General features: G+C 39.7%; 1 long non-coding RNA gene across 3 annotated transcripts in view; it reads right to left on the bottom strand.

Annotated features, from left to right (window-relative positions):
- The window catches only part of LOC128079337 (uncharacterized), a 67,544-nt gene that overhangs the window by 22,097 nt on the left and 22,778 nt on the right, over positions 1 to 22,669 (bottom strand). The window contains exon 4 of one of the 3 annotated variants that reach the window (XR_008206074.1): positions 8,546 to 9,252. The exons of the other annotated variants lie outside the window; for them this stretch is intronic. This is a non-coding gene — a long non-coding RNA (uncharacterized LOC128079337). Of the gene's footprint in view, positions 1 to 8,545; positions 9,253 to 22,669 lie in introns of those variants that run through there. 3 annotated transcript variants of the gene reach the window in all.

Here is a 22,669-nt window from a genome sequence, read left to right as displayed (position 1 = left end):
CTGATAATGTTCACATTCATTGCAAAAGCATACAGTTTTCTTTCGGCTATCCAAGAAAAGAGGGAAACTTGCTTAGGTTATAAACCTATATAGATTGGAAAAGGCTGAAATTTGTTTACTAAATTTTAGAGGATGGAGATAAGTCAGTATTTGGTTCTTGGAAGGCTGAGTTGATAGGTAAGGCAGAAAAGCTAGATTATAATCTTGTTTTGTCACTGAGTTAATGTATAAATAAATTTACACAGCCTTGAAAACACAGTTAATATTATTTGTGATGGGAATACGTCAAAGGAAACACATTTCTAACAAGCATAAAGATATCTACATAAATCTGAGAATCTCTTCAGAAAACCCTAACAAAAACAGAACATAAACATCCTTTCAGGCATTTTTTTCCTTTCCTTTCATGGATCTCTTATGAACTGGATCCTTAATTAACCCACAAATCTAATAAGCAGATCCATAGAACATGAAAGATAAGATCTGTTTTATAGCAGACAAAGTAACGCAGAGAAGACCAAAACCTGTCCCTGCCTGCTTCAGACAATGAGATAATTTTAGTTCCAGACAAGCTATTTCCTAATATTATCTAAACCATACCTCATAAAAGTTTATGGACTTTTATAACCTCCACACAGAGCAAGAAAACAATGGACCTAAGTATCTTCAGTAATGATAATGCCATTTCAGTCACAAGAATCACACAAGAATCACACGGTTGGAAACGACCTATAAGATCATCCAGTCCAACCGTCTCCTCATCACCATTGCCACCACTAGTACTAAACCACATAGTTACTGACTGCAGTGAAGATACCTCATTTTACCCCGATCTACCAGTAGTTTATTTCTGCTATTTTACTTTATTAAATCACACCAAGGAAGTAAAATGTGCCCCACAGAATTTACAGGTGGTGTCCATTCCCAGTCAGTGCATGTGATGGTTCTTGTAAGACAAGTCATCCCAGCAGAACCACCGAGCCAGGTAAGATCTGGCATGCACGAAATCAGCACGGGATGTTAAGGTGTGTTAAGGAGACAAAGAACGAATGTTAACTGTGGAGATTAAAAAAGTGCTGAGTTTGAAGTCACACAGAATTTCACTTTTTTATAATATTAATGGACTTCCATTTTGTTAAGGAGGACAGAGTGAGGGGCCCTTCACAACATTTGATATTTTTTCCACTTCCTGACAGTGCATTTGGTATGTCCAAATTTTACCAAGAGTCCAAGGACGCCCAGTTACACATTTACTTACAGCACATGCAAGGCCATTGATGTAATATGAATATGCAAATCAAATGAAGAATACATGCCAATAGTTTGGTAAGTAATTACTGTCTCAGGTAGGGTTCTGCTCTGACTTACACCTCCGCAGTGTTGAATCTCAAAATGCAAATCTGGAGTCAAACCTTCAGTGTTTGAATATTTGCACCATGATGCGGCCGGTCCAGCAAACACTGAATTCACAGAACCACACAATAGTTGATGTTGGAAGGAACACCTGAAGATCTTCTAATCCAGCCATCCCTGCATAGAGCAGTCAGCTTAGAGCTGTTGGCAGGCTGCGTCCATGCAGGTTCTGAATACTCCTGAGGATGGAGACTCTACAGCCCCACAGGGCAGCCTGTGCCAGAGTTGATAACCTCCATGCACTGTAAAGAAGGTTTTTTTTCCCCACATTTTCTCACATTTCCTGTAATTCCTGTATTTTCACCTGATCCTGCTCTCCCAAATATGGCAATATGGCACTTATCTATATTATGTTCATCAGAGATGAGGTTTGGCACTTCTGTCTGCTTCAATCCCGATTAAAAGTAATCTGTTAGATGATTGAGACTGTAATCCACAAGCAGCTATGATACACGACTGTCACTACACCATTTGGTTTTGGATCATTTCTCTCCATCATTGTGAGAGAAAGTGCAAAGTTCAACAGCTTCTATAAAAGAGGTTAATTAGAAGATGAGGGTAGTAATAAAGTAAAGGCAAACATAACAAAAACAGATGGCTCTGGATCTGGATTTCTACAACAGAACAGTAGCCGAAGTAGTAATGTATAAATGACCGTGAAATTTTCAGTTTATTTCTGCATTACTTGGCTCAAATTCTTTTTTTTTTTTTTTTAATTGAAGGAAATACATGTCAAGGAGAGCAGGGGCTTCTTTTTTAAACCAAGAGATTCAATTCTTACAGTAAAAGCACAACCAACTCCAACAAAGAGATAAATAACCAAATGACAAAGAAATAAATAAATAATGCTTTACTGTGCAATAAGGAATTTAAATCTACAGACAATGCAAAACAGCAAATCTTTCTTGCACTCTGCACTGCTTTGAAGTGTTAAGGATTGGCAGAAATTTCTTGTCACTGAGTTATGATCCTACAGCATGTAAGAACACGCTTGCTGTTCTAACTTAAGTCATAAAATAACCGCTGCCTCCTTATTATGTGCATTACCAGTTCAGATCTGTTCTCTGGCCCCAGGCCTGCTGAAATCCGTACTGTGAAACAAACCTTCTATTAAAACCTGCTCAGGAGAACAAGACACAAGCCAGACTTGTCTGAATACTGTTTGTCATAGGAAAGACCCTCCTAACTCTTTGTACGTTACAACTCTTGTTATTTTTCAACTGAAATTCATAAATGTTTACCCACTCTTCCTATGATGTCCTTTGATCTCTTACATTTTTTTATTTTTAAAAACACAGATAACATTCCTGTATCCTTATTAGACAAATAAGAGGAGACAACACAGTAGCTTGAACGTTTGTTTGGATTTTCTCTGAGGATTTATAAACACAAAGGCAGTCCTTCATTGGTTGCCAATGCAAAGACATTCAGGTTTATATAAAAGAATCCAGAGCATTTTATCTAAAGCCAACCTAGGCTATACAAATGACAGCCCTGACCACTGTTTGTTTATTTGTTTGTTTGTATGAAGGCATTTACTAGTTTATTACTATCACCAAAGTAGCTAATATTGAGTGGAATTTTTAAAGTTAAAAAAAATGAAAGGAAATATGCTTAAATAAACAAGGCAGAGGTTGTCTTCTGGTGGGAAATTTCTTCATGTTGTGAAACAAACATTCGTAAGAAAATAGAGCACAAGAAAATGAGGCTATATACAAAAAAAAGGGAGTGATGAGAATATTCTGTAGGTCAGAGGGCACAGAGCAAAGCATGGTCAGGAAGGCGCTGGCACACTGCTGGCAGTGGGTCCTTGGGCCTGCAGGCCCTTCTGAGCCACAGATTTCCCAGCCAGGAGGGTGGCACAGCAGGCATGGAGCTCCAGGGGCACGGATGGATGTGCTGAGCAGCCCCACAGCCACAGGAGCCATCCTGTACGCTGCCCACTGAACGCAGGACGGCCATCATCCTCCATCAGCTCCTGCAAAATGCTGCTTGTGGCCTGGGAGGAAGAAGCATCAGAAACAAACCTAGCTATTTTGTTACAAACATGCAAAAGAGAGAGGAGTGCGTTCATCTCCCAGTATCGCATCTGTGCCCTGCAGGCAATGTTCCAAGAGAAGTCTGTGAAACTTGCACTTGCAGCTATCTCAGAGAGCTCCACCTGGAACCGCCTCAGCCCCGGCTCTCCCAGGGCCTGACTCCGTGCCAGAAGTGTGTACGTGACCCTGATGTTCCTGCCTGCGTTTAACTAGCAGCATTTACAAACACGCCATACAGGAAAACGAGGGGAACATGAAAATGGGCTCAGGAGTTTCATTTGCATCAGCTGTGTCTGTTTGCTCTCCCTTCAGAGAGGCACTGGGATCTGAGCACACTGCACTCCTGCACCGCTCGGTGCAGCCCCGTGCGGGCAGCCCATGGCACCAGTGCACTGTGGAGCTGCTGTGCCTTCAGCCTGTGCAATGAGCTCATTAAATGTTAAACCAGGGATTTTGCATGTGTTTTACAGTCAAAACGGAGCTCTGTGCTGTCATGGTTGGTGCATTCTCTCCACTAGCTGCCATTTTGTTGGATGCTTTTGTTGTGATTAAGCCCTCCTGTCCATTTCAGCATCAGTCTTCCCTAGCCCTGGCGGTCCTAACCCTAAAGTGGCATTAGCATTACTGCTGTTCCCCCACTGGCCCCAGGGTCTACTCCCAAGCACACCTCACAGACAAACAGGCCAGCTGGAGGGCTCCGCACTGCAGCAGCCCCAGGGCAGGTCAGAGGATGGCTGAATGGCAGATGGTTGGCCAACCCCAGGAGGCAGAATTCAGAGCCAGCTGCCCACAGACGTGACACACATTTTACTAGACTGCAGGCATGCTGACCAAAAGCATTTACATACACAAATCAAATCATCATCTTGGTTTGTGCTGCTGTTGGTTGCCTGTAAAAGCCATTTATCTATATGGCTAAGCAGAAATGCAGGACCCTTGCACAGCAGCTTATGCTTCAGTTTTGCTCCAGTGTCTCCATGAAGTTGTTCCCAGAATCTGGAGACACTGACTCAAGGACTTTTGTGTAATACATCTGATCTGCACTCACTTCAACACAGAGCTTTTCTTCATCCTCCTGTAGCAGGAGTACATGTGTGATCAAACCCACCAAGAAAAATCACTTATGGATGTAACTGTTGCAGAACTGGGCTTGTGCTCTTACTGTCTCAGTTTAGTTAGGTTAAGCTGGCTGCTGAAATTGCAGCTGCTTGTTCTAACCTGCCACTAGCAAGATCCAGTCTTCACTGCTGCTCCCTGTCCCATGGCCTGCCCCTCTCCTTGAGAGCTGTAGCATGTGAGCTCTGCTCTTTTTGCTGATACTCTGCTTGCTCAGTGTCCTCGCTTCACCTTTCTCATGTAAGAAAACAGCACAGCCCTTGCCAGGTCTCTCCCTGCAGCCATCTGATACATGCAGAAAGAGCAATGCTGTGCTTCCATTTTGTGCAAGAAAGCAACTATCTTGTGGGCTCAGGGGATGCTGGGATCCCAAACACTGTTTGCAATGTTCTCCTTGGTGTCTGCAAAGGTATACATACTCCTATGAAGAGGGTGAGTCCCTCAATACACTCAGCTTTCCAGATGAATTTCATAATTGGAAAGTGTCACCCAAGCTACACGGGCTCAGTGGTGTTATAGCAATTATAATCTGTGTTCAGAAGAAAGTGAGAGTATAATGACTAATTGCTAATGTATGTCCCTTATCATGCATCGCAAATATGCTCCTTATTCTAGAACTTCAAAGCTGTGCTTGTTCTTTAAATGTACAGGAGAAGAGGAAAAATTCATCTGTGTAAGTTACTTAGTAATTAATTAGTTGTATTGTACTGGGCATAAAGGGATTTTGCCAATAAAATACCAACTTACATATTTGTGCTCCTGTCTGAGTAGAGAGCGCAATGGCTTACAGTTAGATGGAAGAACACTTTTTAAAAATGTATTCTGAATACTTCGGCACAGATTTCTGGCATAGCTGAGGTTTCTTGTGGCCTAAACACAGAGCAAACAATATGTGCCTGAGCAAACAATGCTCTTTTACTGAAGTCACAACTCCATACAAGGAGAAACTTGGAATAATATGGTCTTGCTTGGCTAGTCTGCAAGCAATGTGCAAGGCTTTGCTGCTAAACAAATCACTAGGGGTGGTGGGAAACGTCTGCAGTTTGTGCAGTGGAACTGACAGTCTTGCCAAGCAGACAGCCCCAAATGATCCATTATTTTTGTGCCCCAGCTGAAAGTACTTATGTAAAGGAACTACTACCTGTTTCCCTCAGGGGCAGCTAAATCATAGCTGTGTGCTGGAGAGAATTTCTATACATAAACATTTAAGCGCTATGATTTATTACCTGTAGATAGCTCCAGCATGTTAATGTCCATTTACCTTTCATATTCTTGGAAGAGAACTATTCTGGGTACTAAAGCACAACGGAGTTTATGCAGCCAGACAGATTGATCTACTCAAGGCCAACACTTTGTGGTATCTAGGCCTGTTGCGGTCTAGCAGCGTGTCCTGGCACATGGCACTGAGCCTGGAGGCAAGGGTGTTGGATACCTCGAGGAAAGCAGAGGCAGGTCTCTCCCACAGTGGTGACAACTGGTCAAAAAACTCAGTGCTGAGCTGTCAGAATGCATCCTCTAGAATGATTTTGCTTCTCCTTTTCCCTTCCCTCTGAGAAGCAGCGATCAGAGATCTCTTAACAATATACTATTTTGTAGTTAGGTACAAAACAAATAATCTCCTTCAAGGCTGATGGTAAGATATCAAGCAAAACATTCAACAGAAAGAACTGAAAAAAGACAGACAGATGGAAAAAATTTAAGAAAGTCAACTACTATTGACAAAAAACCCTTTCAGGTGAAAATGAGAGGTGCTACATCCTGCATTTCCATAAGGGAGACAATGATATTGCAAACAATATTGCAAATCAATATAACATTGCAAAAAAGTATATTCTCGAATTTGTTGCTTGCATGATCAGACTAATGGTGAATCCTAGTCAGTCATCTTGTGTTACTGCTGTGACAATACTAGTTTTGTGTGCTACTGCTGTATATGTTTCTGAAGCTAAGATATACCAAGAATTCCAAAGATCAATGATCAATGTTTTAGCAACACAACTTGGTGCCCAGTTGTTTGCATTCAGACTTTCTGTCATTATAGAAACAACTTTGTGAGAGGTCTGGGAATAAGGGGAAAGATGAGATACCTGTAATTCTCCATCTTCAACTCAGAAAATATCCCACATTCTCCAGAGAGAACAATGAGGGAACAGTGGTTTTTTTTCCAAGCGGCAGCATGCAGTTCCCTTTTACACCTACTATCCAAAAGGATAAAATGAGGAAACTATGCATTGCTTTTCAAAGCATCTTCTAGAGGGCTTGTGAGACAGTTAGAACAAGAGGCCAACTCATTTTCAAGAGACTGCTGACTTCTGGTGTAGAGACTTCAAGGTGCCTGCCTAGAATTCAGCTTATCAGAATCACGGCATCCTCTCCCCCCTGCTACCTAACTTCCACCCTGCCTATAGCAATGCTATCCCAAAACAGTGAATCTGATTTCACAGAACAGCTCAGAATCCAGGTAAGAGTGCCCCTACAAGGGTCGAGTAAAGCATTTAAGTATCCTTTGTGGATTAAGTTTTGATGCTTTAGATTCTTCAGAAACTGTCAATATTGCTGTGATTCAGTTGTGTCAGATGTACAAGTGTTCGAACAGCAGTGCAGTCAAACTCCTACTGTTTGCCAAAGACAAACTTTAAATACACAGCCTTCCTCATTTAAGATGCCTTTCACTGGAATCAACATTTCCTTCCACCTCAGAACTAATAATCAGCACAGACTACAAGAGCAGCACTAATTTATGATTTCCTTTTACAGAACTGAGATAAGGCACAGATAACAACTGCGGAATTCAGTACGGACAAAGCTAGGACTTCAGAAATTTAAAATGTGTTTATCATCAGATTACCCAACCTCATGTTTCAGGAAGATTGAATGATGGGAGAATAATCCAAGGTAATGTTTGGCTCAGCAGGTTTCTTAATGACTTGGAGGAGAATTGCGGTAATGTTGCATGAAAAGTTGGATTTTTTTCTGGTCTCCAAGCATTTTACCATTCCAGCAGACAGTAGTTGCTTTTAAAAACTGCAGTTCTCTTACTGGTACTGAAGCAGACTCAAACTCTTAATTGCCCAGCCACAGCTTTTCACAGCCATCTTCCTACAAGCTCATTTTCTCTCAGGTGCCAAGACTGGGACCTACTCTTCTAACAGTGAGTTAATCTGTTTGGAGTTGTGAATCAAACTGCTCACTACCCAAGGGAATCACACTTCTCCATCACTCTCAGCCACACACTGATTGCCTTGGCTGCTGTCTGGCATGTGGCCTTGGCAAAACAAGCAGTGGCTACCACTCGCAGCATAGAAGGCATTGAGAAGGCTTTAAGAGAGAAGAAAATTGGTACACTGCTAGATGTCAAGGACATGCAGTGGGAAAAGATGTGGGGAAGAGAGAGTTACAGCAATCAGCTTAATTTTATCATACACATGGGGAAAGTGGAGAATGTAATAGTTACCATCCAAATTCTTTCTTGCAGAATGCACTTCCTTCCTGCCTGATGAATTCAGCAATGGCAACTTAAGCCAGATGTGACCTTAACTTTTCAGCTTGACTCAGTAATGAAGAATTGCAATGAACAGCACTAGCAGCAGAATAAATATACAGATTTCTCAGTCTTAGGCACTGACAGTGAGATGTTCCAGACCTGCAACTCACACTGTGGTATATAGCTATGCTAAGCATTCACTGAAAAACTGTAAGTGCTGTTCCCTATTTCAACAAATAGCATTTCATGGCCTTACCCCAAGACTCACTGTGCTGAGATGTTTTACAGTTCATTCCCAACCTGCTGCACAGTCTGTGCTTTAGAAATACTCATAGAAAGTGCATTCAAGGGAAACCAGAATTTGAATGGTTTTTGTGTGCTTCCTCACAGCAAAATAACCATGCTGCAAATTATGTTAAGTACACAGCTCCAAATGACAGCTGATTTTAAAGCACTTTCATAGGTGTGTTGAAGCTGGAGATGTAGGTAACATACTCAGTACAAGGTTCAATTTGTAAAGAAAAGAAATCAATAGCCTTCCCTTATGAGAAGAAGGAAATGACAGATCAGTGGGAACCACTCACAACTTTTGTTGATGGTGGTCAACCGTCGAGCCATGACTTATAGAAGGCTGCCTTCCTCAATGCTGGGCACTGATCCTGGATGCAGTAGGCTCAAGGACTGTAGCTGTAGGCACACCTTATCTGTGATGAAGCGTCTTTCTATTATCAGTCTTTTTTTTTTTTTTTTAATTAAATAAAGCAATGACTTCAGCAATGACAGCCCAGGAAAGAGAAGTCATTTTTTTCACTAGTTGCTTCTCTGTTCATTGTACTCTTGATGATTTATCTAATATAGTCCACCAGTAGTCCAAGTGGTACTGAAATGTTTGTGACATTTCTTTCTTCAGGAAAGTATTTTGTTTATAGGATTTTACTAGGTACAATGTCCAACTCTCTGGAGATGTTTATTTGTTCAGACTGTTTCTCGTATAATGTATGATTACCCAATCAAATTCATCATAATCAAACTTCTCATTTGTTATTTCTTGCAAATTTAAGAGAAAAGCATCTCTTCCACAAGTGTTCTACATTCTTCTTCTGTTTAGAAATGTCAGGATGTAAACACAAAACAAAGTAATAGCTTGTTTCCATTTTTGCTTTGCAGAGTGCACTGAACAAGTGGCTTCTTACATACTGGCTGTGGGGAAAAAAATGTTGCAAGTAATTAAAATGCCAATTTTATTATTTTCAGACTTCTCACATACAGAACATTCCTCAACATTAGCAAACTAACATCCATGTATTGAAAAAGTGAAAGGTCCTTCTAAGAATCTGGAAAAGCCTTGAGGAATTTTCTCCATCTCTCTAGGACTAAAAATGCCAATGTTTCTTTGAAATATTACTTAAACTAATGTTCCCCCTAAAAAGCTTTCCACTTGCCAATTTTTTTTCCTGTTCCTCAAAAATCAAAACCTTGTTTTGAAAGAAATATGAAAGGACTCAAAGAGATTGCATTGAGCCAAAAGTCCTCCTTTCTCCATCCTCGCTCTACTCATCTGGAAAGCATCTGGCAAACAAATCCATTGATAGCTTAGAAAAGCCTTTATCTATTCTCACAGGCTTAAGAAGAGTGGATAACATACACATTGCATGGATTCATTGTACATCTCCTTTATGTTATTTCAATTTTGAAAACATAAAAGAGTACAGCAGAACATCTATCATGCTCCCAGAGAAAGGATGTTCCTGGTAAGGCTGCATCAAACCCTAGTTCATAAAACAGTCAGCAATTGTTGCTCAGCACCATCCACAAAGGCATACCTGTGTATGGAGCTCACCTGAGTCCAGCTGGGTTTATTGCTCATTTTGGTCATGCTGAATCAGCTACATTCATAACCTCAGCCTCAGTTTGCTGCCTCACACCACATTTCCCTGGTCTTTGAGATGCTTAAGTGGCTGCACTGCTGCTGAACACAGAGGAAAGGAGCAGAACTGGCTCCAGGCAGATTCTGTGAGCATTTGCTGGGCACTCCCTTGATCTACACTCCATAGTTTTCACATACTTGTGTTGCTAATGCTGCAAATAAAAAGCAGTGGACTTTGGTTCTCGTTAGAGTGCTGCTACATTCAGATGTAGAGGAGGACTGTGTACTAAACACAGAAGAAAAGTTTGTATAGTTCCCTTAGATGATGCTGAATATTCACCATACATGGCAGTTTGCAGATGAGAGCAGATAAAAGGCATGAGATCCCTTCATAAGCACGACAAGTAGCATTTTCTGTTAAAACTATACAAAATACACACATGCTGTATTTGGACATTAAACTGGCAGATCGGGAGTGGCGTGCAAATACATGTCAGTCCTCCCAGACACGATTCATTCCGTACGATACAAAATCAGATCCTTGATCCTCACTTTCTCCTAGATTGTCAAAACTGAAGTTTATATAGCTGAAAAACTTATGGCATGTCAGCATTTGGAGCTGCCCCTCAGTCCATTAAATCACAGTACAAACCGTCTGTTGCCCCCAAAGGTTAAGTGACAGTTCTTGTCTCACAGATACTATAGTTGAGACAGGTTTTCACCACTGGTATCCATGGAAAGGAAGTTTAAATTCAGAAATGGACCCAAGGCTCTGGCTGCTAGGATTCAGCATTTACATCTGGGCCCTTATTAGAGCACTGGCTACTAACACAAATAGTTTCTGCTTCAATTGGTTTCTGGAATACCTTTCCAAGCTCCAAACTAGACACTTCAGGTTGTCAATAATGTTTTGTTCATTGCCCACTACTAGAATAATTTTCTTCAGGTAACTATATAAAAGTTTTTTCATCCTTTATAACCCAACTGCAGTAGTAATACCAGGAAGTAAATTTCTTTCCTAACAAAGAATATAGCCAGTTAACCAGTTCCATTCTCTCAGACGACCCCTTACCACTGCAGGTTATTTATTTAGTTATTTTTAAAGACTGTTTTCAAGCTATTTAATTTTACTGATGAGAGTATAATACAGGCACATCAAAATCATAGACACACACAGCTCGTTAGTGAAACTAACCCAGGTAATGCAAGACAAACAGATCCTGCCCCCATACCATAAGTCAGATCATACTCTCCCCATGTGGAAGTACAAAGCATACATTTCTCTTCTGCAGCATAGACATGAAGCATGTAAGATGGTCAGAGGCTGCTCTGCCTTCCCTGTATGTCTGTGTAAACTCCATGATTGCATTAATCAAATCAGCACTATGTTATATTGAATATTCATCGCTGAATAAAGGCAAATATTTATGCAACAGGGTTTAAATGGGAAATATTCAGGATGATTTTCTGCTAGGAAAACATTCATTTTCAAATAATTGATCATTGTAAAGGTAAAACTGGAAGCTGGCTGTTAGAATTTGTTCAGCAGACCTTGGGGCAGCTAATTCCTCTCTGTACTTACAGAAACCTTCCGGAATCAAATTCCCCTCTCAGTGAAAACCTTAAACCAGCATTAAATGTCTAATTAGTATCCTGTGTAGAATAAGCTTCCAATTTTCTGTTTATACATTTCTTAGTATTTAGCTTCTTACAGTGATAAATACAAGTCCTCTAATGCCATTTTTCACACAAAGCCACCACAGCATTGCTTTCTCACTCCTCCTGCAAATATGTAGGATGTACATGCAAGATCACAACCTGTTTTTTGTGTGTGTTCTGTGTTCTTCTCAAACACACTGTATGAACCATTGCAGTGTATTCTTTGGCACATGCAGAGTCTCAGAAGTTATTTTAAATCTGTAAAAGAAGTTAAAACAAGTTTGCAAATGATTCAGACTTTGTGGAGAGCTCTTGGGAATGCTTTCTTGGCTGTCTTGCAGTTCAGAACTGGGAAGGGAAATGAGAGGAAAGGATAGCATTATTTGCAGGTGGTTTCAAGATTTTAACAGTATCAAAGTCATTTTACAGGCCTTTGTGCTTGTCCTTAAGATTTTACATGTCCTGGAAACTTACATAGCTTTGCCTCACACCATGCAGCATCAAAAGAAATGAGTGGCACATTACCAAGTAGAAGAAGTCTCCTACATTGTATGAGCCACTAAGTTTCCAGGATGATACTTTCAGCAGGAAAGCAAAAGAGAAGATTTCATTTGTCTGCATTTCAACTTCTGATTTATAACGAGGGCTAAAATTTGTTTTGAAGGGTCTTCCTGGGAATGCAGCGCAGATCTGTGGAAGCTGCATGCTACTGATATTACATTGTGTTTGGCAGCCCTCACTGCCTTGCCACATAGTCTTCCCAGCTGCGATTACATTTTAGTCATTGCTCTGAACTTCTTTTAGAGAACCATCAGACCTCGAGGCTGCTGACGTTAACAGCTACCAACAGTTATACAGAAAAACAATTACAAATAAAGTTTCCTTTTCCTGAATGGATGACTCTTCTCTTCCTACAGACAGCTGCTATTTGAGATTGAGCAAGTTACCATTCTAACACCATGCTAATAATTGTGGCTTTTTAATCAACTGTCACACACCAGGGAGAAGACTCACTGCCTCTCCAATGATCTGGTTTACACACAGAGGAGTGCAGCAGGTTTTCTGCCATGCTCTTTTGCTTTTCTGATTTCCTTCCACTTGACTTATCTTCCCATCTTTGCATTCAATTATTTTTAGAGTCTAACTTGAAATGGACAAAACAAATACTACCAGATTACTTTTCCATGGTGAGATTTGGATCCTTTTTCAGGATAAACAGACAAAATCTTGGTGACAGAGTTTCTATTGATGCACAGAGAAATTCCAAGAGCTGCTTGTCATCTGTTGGCTGGGCAAGAAGAAACAAATCCCAGACATTCAAAAAAAGTCCTCTTTCAGTTGGATAAAAGCAAGATTTATAGACTTTGGGCTGAGCTAAGATACAATGGGCTATTACATTTGCTTGTTTTCACTCGTTCTTTATTACTATATATCTTTTTAAATAAAAAATATTATAGCATTCCAGTTCTCTCATGAAGCATTGTTGAATTTCAAAACAATGAACATCACAGCATTAGAAAACAACAAGTGATTCTGTGCCAAAAGTTAGGCAGAAACTTAAACTGGATGTCAGTATTATAGTTGAGTATCAGAGAACTCAAAATTGAGGTTGTTTCACAGCTCCCAGGAGAACATCACAACACATCTGCAACCTGCTCAGTTAGTGAGAAGTGTAGCCATAAGACTAACTCTGTCACCAAAGCAGCAGGTGCAATTCAGGTTGATAAAGTCCAAGCTTTAATAACAAAAAAAGGAGAGCCAAGCTACATTTTTATGATACTGAATGTTCTGAAGTGACTTGCTCAGACTAAGTGCTGGCTCATTACATCTGTATGTGATAACATCCCAGGAGGGTTTTGACCATCTTTTCCCTTTGCAGCTCACAGTTCACTTGAAGCAAGTTCCAACTATAAAATGTATTAGAATTTTCCTAGCACGATGTGTCATTTTGTGAATTCAGAATACAACCAAATATTAGAAGAATTATAGAGTTTACTGTACAGATCATGGATTCATGGCTTTACCAGTCTACTGCTAGACTGAGCAAATGGAAAAATTAAACCAGATTTTGCTGTTTAATGCTGGTTACAAACCTGTCAGGTCTGAGCAACTAGGTCAAGACATTGTCACTGAACAGAGCACAGTCTGTACTTGTTTGTAGCACTGTCCCCTCTCTCAGATGTCATTGCTGCCTCTCTGACATGTGACACTGGGTATCTGCGCCCCCTGCATGTTATCCTGGAGAAACAGCTGTGAGACTGGATCTAGATATATTTCAAGTGGAATTTGCTTTGCTAATACATACAGCCCTAAAGTGAGATATCCAATTCATCAAAGCATTACTATGGATGTTCCCTAGGCTTTACTGACAACAACTCTTATTTACCAACCTCATGACTAATCCATGCCCTCATACTATTTAAGGTCTTCTTGTGTCTTCTGGACCTCAAACCTTACACATCTTGGCATGCCTCAATTAACCCTTTCTCAAGCAGCATGCTGTACATTTCTCAACCACCCACTACAAGTCAATTCACTCTTACCATATCCCTATTGACAAAAGCTGTTCATAAGCTGACTGTTACTAGATATGCAATGGTTAGGTAAGAAACATAGTAAACGTGCAGAATTTTAAGGATATGACTCACGATGAAGCAGTGAGTCAGTAAATACCAGTAGAAACTTTCAGGCAAAAGAATCTCCAACAGCATATTATTACTATGCTTATATACAAATCCTAACAGCACACAATTTAACCATAGTCTCAAGAAATCAGCCCCCTAGATCTTTTACTTTTCAACAGGGAAAACCTCATGTCAAAGTTATTGTAATAGTGCATATGCATTAGAAGAATAAAGCAACTCCCACAGTCTATACTGACAAGCTGTGATGACAAGCTTTCTTCTTTGCAGACAAATCCTACTATTTAATGCTTCTGCAATCTTAACTTCACACTTTGGATCCCCATGAATGCTACTTTGACACATCAGGAGTCGTGTTGTTGGCAAAGCAAGGGCAGTGGCAACTGGATTAATGGAAGTGGACCAACAATATAAGCCTTTAATAAGGATATTCACAGACATCCAAAGAGGAATCCAGCAAAGAAGGATGAATCCCAATCTGCCTATTGTAGTGTTCTAATCATAAAGAAGTTCTACCCACAAAACAGTAGCACTTATAACAGACCACAGTGCTAGGCTTAGAAGAAAAGCAATACAATGACAGTCATATCATGCAATGCACCCAGTGATAAAGAGCACTAGTAGAATACATTTGGTTTTATTTTCAGAGTCTTTGTAAATTCAAAGGAGCCCCACAGGTTAATATTCAAACCAAACACTACCACCAACATCCTGCTGCCTGTGCACAACACGCCCAGTGTCCAACTGCACCTCTTGCTACCGTGCTAGAAAGGTGTAGGGCTCCCCTAAGTCTTACATTACAACCTCCAACAGGTGTCTCTTTCAATCCAATGGGTTATATCTTTTAAGGGGAATGCACAGGAAACTTAACTTGCATTATCAGCAGTATCATACAGCTAACCTCATTACTACATACTCAGGGAAACTACAGGATACCGTGAGAGTTCTTTTTCTGTTGTAAATACAGACACAGAAATACAACATAGAAAAAGAAAAGTTGCCATCTTGAGGGTTTCAGTCTGTAGCCAATGAGCTTTTCTTTCACACTGGGATATTTGTTGTATTTAGTACCAAGTTTGCTAGCAGGGAACAATACAAAATCCTATCCACGACACTCATGTGGTTCCTCGTCTTTGAAAGTCAGAGCAGTCTTGTCTACATTGGTTCCATCCACAGAAATATCCCTGCCACAGCTCCAGTATACAGCAGAGATTTGCATTCCTGCAGACTATCTTTAATTCTGAAAATACACATTCAGTCTGATGAGGAGAAATGAAACTGGGTGCCTCGACTGATATAAAGAATATCAGTGAATGCACAACTGCAGGCAATGAACAGTGTGTTGTTTGCTTCCTACCTACAACAGGTTTTATCCACTTGACATGCATTTAAATTACAGGATAAGCTTGAAATTAGAGGACAAGCAAAAAACCTTAATAATAAGAGATAAAGAAAGAGACACAAAATGCAAACAACTCTCCCTAACCATCCTCCTTACCACTCACCAGGCTACTCCTGTTTAATCTTGCCTTGAGGTGTCATTAACAGACATTATGTGGAGAGATACTATATGGGGGTATAAACACTTGTACTTAAGCACATACATTTTGATGGAAGAACAGGCTTATTTCCTGGGCTAGTTCACTCAATAGATCATCTATTACCACTTACGCTTTCAGACTCCCCAACAAGTCTCTTCCTATCAGTTCTCCTTTATGAAGTCTCAAATAGATGAAGCTCACTTGCATACATTGTCCCAGAATCTGGAAAAAGTATCACATCATCTGCTGAAAAATGTTTGGAAATCAAAAATAGAAACAGCTACATCTCTTCTCTCACTCTTTGGGGCTTACACAGTGCAGTGGAACTGGTCTGTATGAAATATATGAAGTGGTCATCAGAGGAATTGTGTCCTGGCTGGTCCTTGTCAGAGAACAGGCTTGCCAACTGGGATTTCTCTTTCCTTTTCAACCCTTGGTTATATTAGTTATCAAATCAACCTCTGCAGGAAGGTCTGAACTCCCCCAAATAAACTTCCTGAACTTCTGGATTTAAAATTCTTTCTTACACTACAGAGAATACTGCCATTTGGGGGAAAAGACAACATGCTTGATTTTTGGCACAGTTGTGTGACATTGTCATTAATGCTAGACAAATTTAAAAAAGCAAACAAGTTTAGTATAGCAAAACAGAGGGTAACATTCTGATTAATAAAAAGTTATCAATACCAAAACAAAAAGACTCAGAACATAAGTTGAAACATCTGACTGAACCATTTTCTGAGTCATGTATCAAAAGTAGATAAGGGAGATTTAACTTAGTTGTACTGAATCCTGAGTTTCAGGAGACATGGAAGACAAACTTTAGCAAAGATTTTATGGCGTTTCCAGCTGATAGTCAACATTTATTTCTGCAGATGATGGAAGAACACACCTCTGTTACACAGTTGTATCACTTGGTGGAGGAGTGCATCTAAAGCTATTTGCTAGTATTCTAATCAACAATGGCAATTAGAAATGTTTCAATATTTATAATTTCCCTATCCTCAACTAAATAGCTACATGAACAGGTTTCAATACAGTAGTTTTATTCAGAATAAACCTGGCAAAAGACAGGAAGAATAAGAAATATTTGGATGCACTGATCTTATAGCCATTAAAATTTCTTAGTAAGATACAAAGAAATCCACTGTGTTCTTGTCAGCACACCACAGCCTCTAACTTTGATAGTCCAAAAGCACACGACTGGATAGATTTTACAAACAGTATTGGGAAAATGAGATCTAGCTGTTGGTCGCAATATGACAACTATGCTACATGCTAGAAAAAAGGAATGAGACATCATTTCCTGAGTGGAGGTGGAACAGGACAAATGGAAGACACTAAGAGTCCATGGGGAGAGATCATATAAAGAACAAAGTGGTTCACAGTTCTGATAAAGAAAAGAACATTCTTTCTTACCCAGTCAATGAAAATTATTACGTTTGATATAGGCCATTAATCTTTCCACATGCCCTAGAGACCTAAGTGAGTCTATGCACACTGTTCTGGTGTTTTTGATGGCAACCAATTAATCTTAATGAGAGAGAGTACTGAGTTTAGAGGTTCTATCTCACTGCATTGCCATTTATTTTCACTGGCAGTTGGCTGAATTTTCCTTTACAACATGCAGGTTATGAACGTCTCATTTATTTTGACAATGCAATCACATCACAAAGGGACACTGATTGATACAACTCTGTTTAAAGTGTTACATTCTTAAAATTGCAGTTCAGAGGTCCATTCAGGTATCAAGCCTTCAGTGATTTATTTAAGGTTTTATTCTGTTCTCATTTCAGTTGCTCCTGGATGTTTTTCTCTTGGCCTCTGCCCTTGGATCCTGCTTTGACACTCTTGTGTGTTTTCCATTTGCTGTTGTCTGAAGTCTTCAACATCCAAATCCCTGCCTTTTTTTTTTTGCTGTTCAACAACAGCAACACAGAACCAGTGGCAAAGAAATGTGATAGAGGCACTACAGCGCTCACCACTTTAATGCATTCCTCAAAGAATATCCATCAGGAAGAAGTTGCTGTACATAAATATGCTGCACTGATTCCATTAATCAAAAAGAAAATTCTACTTAAACTACAAAAACTGAAATGTAGGCAAACAAATGCAAGAATGAAAAATAACTTTACCATGCTGACTGATAAAAGAAAAACAAACCATTCGTTTCAGCTCCTGAATTCAGGATTTGTGCTAAAAATACAGAGTGAGGTAGGGAGAGAAGGACTCAATCTTTCTGGCTGACAGCAATTGTACATTTTAAAATGTTTCCAGAGAACTTGGACTTTGCATTTGCACTGACAAAAAGCTATACTGGTAATTACTGTGAGCAACTGGATTGACTTTTAACTGTTAGTTTCATCAGAGTTCCTTTGTATGGAAAAACATTGTATTATTTATGTTTAAATTTCTTCTTTAAATAAGGTAAAACATTAAAAAAGTTTGCTAGGAACTGTGGCACATTCAGTGGCTTTTTCCCTGGTCAGTATTACAAGTTTCTTTCTTCCTCCTTATGCAGAAAAATGGTAGGTGTCCAGACATCATAAAGGAGGTATTTTTTATAAGGCAAACTTCTTTCATTAGGCTGTAAAGCAGGCATGACTTGTCAGAAACCCTCTTGCAGCTGGTAACAGGACTGCTGGATAGCAGCACAGACAGTAGGCTCCCTGTTTCCATTGCACGCCGTCTTCATTTCATCAGCTGGCACGCTTCCAGTTGCCTGTGTCTTTAAGCAAAGACTTCCTGGGCCTTTGTGGGTCAGTATGGACGTTCTCAGCTTCTGATTTTTTTTTTCTAAAAGTCCAGCCAAAATCTCCTAAGTCTGAAGGCTCAGGCAATGACTTGATTGCAAAACAATCTTGAGTGCATGAACCTAATTGGCACCATCTCTGTTTCACCAGCGATCCTCTGTTAACCACCACTACTAAGTCCTAGATGCTTTCCTTGGCAGCCAAACTCCTTCCACACCCACACAGAAGTGGAATGTAACCTTTTAGCTTAAGCCTTTGGTACTCAGCCCCGTTCTGCAGCATTGTACAGATGCAGAAGTGGAACTAAGACAGTAAAGACATGGCTGTACTGAAGTTCCTACATTTTTTCTTTCTCAGTATGTGCAAAGCTCATTTCAAGTGTAGCTCTTACTAATAATGAACTGCAAAGAATCATTAACTCTGTAACACCAGCCACCTGCTTCCTTTGATGAGCAGAAGGCTTAATTATTTTAATATGCAAACAAAGTAAATCAAGCCTCCTTACCTCTTCCCCTCTCCGGCACTGTTCCCCTCACACCAAAATTAAATCCCTTGTCACGATCTCACTTGGTTTTCAAGGCTGCTGTGCAATGAAGATTACTTATTGATGATTTGTCTTCTGTTTCCCTCCATCTCCTAGATCATTTGAGCACTAAGCACTGGTTTCATGTTAAATTACGAAAATTCAGTAATGATTTCAATTGGCCTGGACTGAGCTCTCAATCAGCACAGTTCACAGTACTGCCACAAAGCAATAGAAACATGGGTTAAGAACCAGCAGAATCTGTGCTGTAGGTACTTGAATGCATTCAGGTTGAACAACAGACCAGTAGTAATTTTCTGTGTAATTCTTTGTACTGATCTCTCCTGGGAAATGATGATGAAATTTGAGAAGTACTCAGGCCTGTTTCAAAAACAACATCTACAGTTTCTCAACACAAGCCATATATCAGCATAATGAACTTAAACTATTCACTGGCTGGTCAATTTACAGCAGTTAGAGGAAACAAAAATCCAAGTTCAAAACCTCAGTTACTTTTACTACTACTTCCTTAAGTACACATTAAGACAGAAACATTTTATTACTGCATTATATTTGTTGTCTTAAAAAACATGAATTGCTTTTATTTTAAATAGCAGTTTCAAGAGAACCTGTTAGGGGAACTTTAACTAGGGAATTCAGAATAGAACAGTTGTGAAAATTCCCAGTCTCACATAGTCACACTGTCCAGAAGTATTTCAAAGCAGAATAAAAACTGTGCAACTTATTTCTTTGCTCTAATCTATTGTTGATGAATCTTATATTGAAAAGATCTTCCTGAGACTTCTCTACAAGTTACTGGAAAAGGCAAATGAAGGCATTCACTACATGGGAAAGCACTCTACTGGACTAGTCACCTTTACTGGATTCATTTCATCATTAATAAGCGTGTGTCTTACTTGTGATTTAGTAGAAGGTTTGAATCTATTACTTTTTCCTCAAAATTGAAATGGAATTCCACAAAAATGTTCCCTTTCTCCTACAAGTTAAAAGGCAAATAAGCCACAAACAGGAGGTAAAAGGAGAACTGATGCAGTGTGGGACTGGTCGTGGATGGTCTCTACTTTTCATCCACCTCTATAGCATAAACTCACAGTCAAGACGTGAAAGAAGCCAAATCCTTGTGTGTTACTGCATGCTTACCACTAACTTGTTATTCTTTCTCCTTTCAGATGTTAAACACATTCTGAAGTTGAACCTTGTCAGAATCTCTACTGATAAGGGTACATCTTTGTGGTTAAAGCGACAGAATGGACAGTGGGAGTTTTTTCACATACCTTCTCTATTATTCAGTGACTGGACTCTGGGTATCCCTTTACCAGTAATTAAGCTAACATATATTTCACAAAGCTTGTGCATTGCCATTTCTTACTGGATAAAAGACTCTGCAGTGAACTCAATGTTTTATTCATTGAAATTTCTCACTGGCATCATGTGACATAATTCTACACGTGCATTTCTGTTCACAGTTTTCAATTCATAGTCCTCCCCCTTTTCCCCTCACAATTAAATGGGCTTGGCTTTCATGCAGTGGGCTGCTGGCTTGCCATAGAGAGAGTTGGGATAGGCTGTCTTTAGTGAGCAGCAGATTTTATTTAAATCCTTTCTGCACAGAATGCAAAGCCTTGAATGTTTTCCAGGAGTGTGGATTGTGCTGACTTTAGTGCTCTGAGCAATAAACACAGCTGTGCTTGACTGACTAACAAATGTGGATACACAGTTCTGCTACACATTCACAACAGAGCTGTCAAAATTCACTGTCTACTGCATCAACAAAAGTAATGACACTGTAACTGCAACCATTATATTATGGCCACCTGGGTTTCAAATGTGAATGAAGATTGGTCCTTCCGCACAAAATATTGTACTGGAATGTCTTTCTGTGGGGGTGTTTCTTTTATTTTTAAACAGTAGTTTCTTAGACTAGCAGCCAAGATTTTAAATAGTTCCCATTACACAGATGACTAATAATCAAGGTGCTCCTCACTGAATTGTGCAATTCTCCCAGTAGGACATTCCCCTACGCTCAGGAGACACAGAGCGTGCCACTTTGCATCAGCAGCAGACAGCCTGGGAAAATACTGTTTGCCTGGCATCATAATACTTTAATTAAAAAAAGTCTGCAAACTCTAACGCCTCTAGGGATGTTAAATTTAGCTGAAAATCTAAATGTTAAATTACACCAAATTGAAATGCATAGCAGCATCTCCAAGTAAGATGCTGTGACGAAGGATATGGTAATGGCAAAATCAATCAATCAATCAAAATTAAGCTGTACACAATCTAGGCAGTTTAAAGCTGAGTTGGTAATCACAGAAAACAAGTTATGCCAATCCAGAGGGAGGAATCACCCATTCGCCTCATTTTGCTCTCTCACTTTTATTTCTAGGCAATACTAATGCCAAAGAAAATACTCAACTACAGCTGTCCACAGCCCTAGAATCATTGCTCACTTGGAAATATTAAACAGGATCACAGCTCCACTGGGTCAAAATGAAATTGGCCAAGGACAGGGATTGTGGTAGCTCCCTCTGAAGTCAGTTGGGATCTTACTGTAACTATTTCTTATCAAACCATCAGCCAAAGGAAAAAAGCAAACTGGCCTCAGGAAAGAGGTGCATTCTAGGTATGGACACTGCCTCCTTTTGTTTATACCCATTTCTGCTGTAGATCATCAGGCAGAGGACATTTGTCTTTTACTGTATACAACACTCTACTTTTCCAATTGTATGTGCTTAGCTTGCAAGTGTGAGAACAGTATGTGGCTTTCAGGTTTGGATATTTTCCAGCCTTATCCTGTATGAAAACTTGTTGTGTCTCTCCTTGTTATTAATTTAGAGAAGTTTTGAGATGTTTTCGTATGACTGAAAAAAATACAGCATGGACTGAACAACAATAATCACTACCTACTTCATCATCATTGAAATCCAGCAGAGCTCACAACATCTTCAAGATAAGGAAGGCTGTGTTTTGACTGGGAAGCAATTTCCTTCCAGTAAAGCCCCCTGTAAAATCTGTAAATGAGTGCTGCCTCAAAATATTGTTCACTTTGCTTCTTGGAAATTAGCAGCTATGTTGAACTCGATACAGAAAATATCTTACAAGTAATTAAATTTCTGTTCTGCACTCAAGTACAGCTGTCAAGCATGCATTACAATTCCTACAATTTTGTTTCAATTATACAGGTACATTCTGTACACTACTTTGGTAAGGATGGCCTGCTTTGAAACACAGCTACTCACTGCATGTAGCAGGGGTTACAGCTCCAGACAGGTTTCTTATTCAAAGCCCAACACTGAGATTAAGAGTGGCAGCCACACTTCACCTTTATACCTACATATCTGAACTTTGTCCTTAAAATTCTTAAAAAGAATAAAATTCAACAACTGTTGGTAAAATTACATCATTATTTGCCTTTACTTAAACTGCAGAACAAAATGGAGGGAAAAGCCACCAGCAGAATTTAAATGGACAGAGCAGAACACTCATTTGGAAGAAGATAAAAAAAATGCATGAGCTTTCAGAAATACCCAGAAAGCTGGTAAATTTTTATTACACACAATTCCCTCTAGGTTTCCATGGAAGATTTTTATTATTACACAACATAAAAATAA

Source organism: Tympanuchus pallidicinctus, unplaced genomic scaffold (genome assembly GCF_026119805.1).
Source record: "Tympanuchus pallidicinctus isolate F22 unplaced genomic scaffold, pur_lepc_1.0 scaffold18, whole genome shotgun sequence".
Taxonomy (NCBI): domain Eukaryota; kingdom Metazoa; phylum Chordata; class Aves; order Galliformes; family Phasianidae; genus Tympanuchus; species Tympanuchus pallidicinctus.
This window is presented reverse-complemented; position numbering and strand designations above follow the sequence as displayed.